Source organism: Helobdella robusta (assembly GCF_000326865.2).
Source record: "Helobdella robusta unplaced genomic scaffold HELROscaffold_13, whole genome shotgun sequence".
Taxonomy (NCBI): domain Eukaryota; kingdom Metazoa; phylum Annelida; class Clitellata; order Rhynchobdellida; family Glossiphoniidae; genus Helobdella; species Helobdella robusta.
The window spans coordinates 3,098,594-3,101,093 of NW_008703718.1; positions in this window are offsets into that span (position 1 = coordinate 3,098,594).

Here is a 2,500-nt window from a genome sequence, read left to right on the forward strand (position 1 = left end):
TCATCAATAACATCAACAACATCAATAGCACATCATCATTTCTACTAACAAAATCATTATAAACAAAAATACAAAAAAATACAAAAACATTATAAACAAATACAGCAACATCATCATCGTCATCATCATCATCGTCATCATCTTGTATGGCCTTAGGATATACTTAGCACTTTATGGATGGGTTAAATGCTTGTTCGATACTTGTATATGTGGGTAGGTTCATGATGCTGTTTATGATGATGACGTTGTTGTTGTTGTTGTGTTGTTGTTGTTGTTGCTGTTGTTGTTGTTGTTTTTGCTGTTGTTGTTGTTGTTGTGTAAATACAGGATGATGATGATGATAACGATGATGACTTGATTATACAGAAATGACCAAGACGGTGATGACGAAGATAAAAATAAATTGCGATGACGAAAAAAATGATATAATGATGTTGTGAGTAAATTATAAAAGAATTATTTAATGGACGCCAGAGTGGGCTAAAGATTAAGGCGCCGACTCCTGCTGTTGCAGTGACTGGGTTTGACTGCAAACCAAACCTGACATTTTAACAAAATTTTTTGAGAAAGTTATTAAAGAATAGTTATTAACTAGTGGATTAAAATATTTTAAACCAGTTTTATGATATCTATCGTTATGTTTGAGTAGAGTTGTTGTTGTTAGTGGTAAAGTTGTTGCTGGTATTGTTGTTGTTGTTGTTGTTAATGGTATTTCTGCAAGGTATTATTGTGGGTATTTTTGTTGATTTGTGTAGGTGGTTGAGGTATATCATTGCATATAAATGCATTCTTGCACGTTATATTCTGTTTACTGGAGTTGCAACAATAATTTGTCTTGTTGTCCGAGTCGTGGCTTCTTGTTGTCGTCGATATTATTGGCGTCGTTGCTTTTGTGGTGTTGTTTGCGTTGCGATGTTGTTGTCTAGGTCGTTGTCTGTTGTGTTTCATTTTTTGTGGCCATGTTGTTGTTGTTGTTGATGTTGTTGTTAATATAATGTTGTTTTTGTTGTTGTGTTGTCGTTAATGTAATGTTGTTGTTGTGATGTAACGTTGTTACATTACAACATAACAAATTATTTATATAAACGAAACAAAACGAAACCAACGAAAAACAATTTAACTGAAAAACGAAACGAAACGAAATTTTACTCAGTAACACAAATTTTAAGAGAAATAATGTTAGAGGGCCAAACAGAGTAAAATTGAAAAAAAATTATCGAGTCTGGTCAACAAACAGCCACAACCACTATAAGAACCACAACGACTACAACAACCACAACGACAACAACAACCACAACGACCACAACAACCACAACAACCACAACGACCACAACAACCACATCAGTAGCAGCATAAGTGAGGCAGTGGTAACAGCTATATAATTACTGGCACTAACAAGAATGGAAATAACTACGCTTTTTATGAAAACAACAACAGAGACAAGCAACATTAACAAACAACCACATTAACACCAGCAACTAACAACAACTACAACAACAAAAACAACATCAAAAACAACATCAACCACAACAACAACGACAACAACTGACAGCACAACAACAAAGACAACATCGACCACAACATCAACCACAACAACAACGACAACAACTGACAGCACAACAACAAAGACAACATCGACCACAACAGCAACGACAACAACAACGACAATAGCGCGTGAAGGGACATTAAAGAACCTTCTTAAAAATTATGTCTTGACACGCTACATGGCTATTAGACATATCTCAAACGGGTGCGTTCGTTCTCTGCAATTTATTTATGTGCAAAAGAAAAAAAAGCGCTTTTCTGTAATTTGTCCGTCAAGCGAACCCTGCCTTTAAATGTCCAAGTTATCGTTCGGCCCAACATTTCATTCGACCGCGGTTATGTATGAATGGAGTATGTATGTGTGCGTGTGTGTATTGGTGTGTGTGCGTGTGCGTGTTTGCCTGCTTGTCTGCCTGTCCGGATTTGTGTGTTGGTGAGGTTTATATTTGTGTGTGATTTCATTTAAATAATATATTTGTATATAGTTGTCACATGGATATATACAATGCATACACGATGTACTTGTTTGTATTTGTAATAAATACAAACTGCCGTATATTGTATATCTAAAATAGTATCTTGATACAAAATATGTAAAAGGTGATTTTAATTAAACATACTCATTTAATACTCTTTACCTCGGCAGATTAATACAATCAAATTTCAAAAATACATACAACTTTTTCTAAAACCTTAATAAAATATTACTAAGTAAATGAACAACAACATTAATCACAACAAAAACAGCAACAAAACAATAATTAATTCCTAATAAACGGTTATAAAATTAATCAACAAACAAGGATGAATGAGAAGCATTGTTTTACTAATTGGTTGAAAACAAATCAATGGATGAAAACAAATGTCATTATATTGTTGATAAGCATTATATTTTATATCGACATCATGCTTGCTTGCTTTGGTTGGTTCTACCTTACCTCCCAATTCATTCATT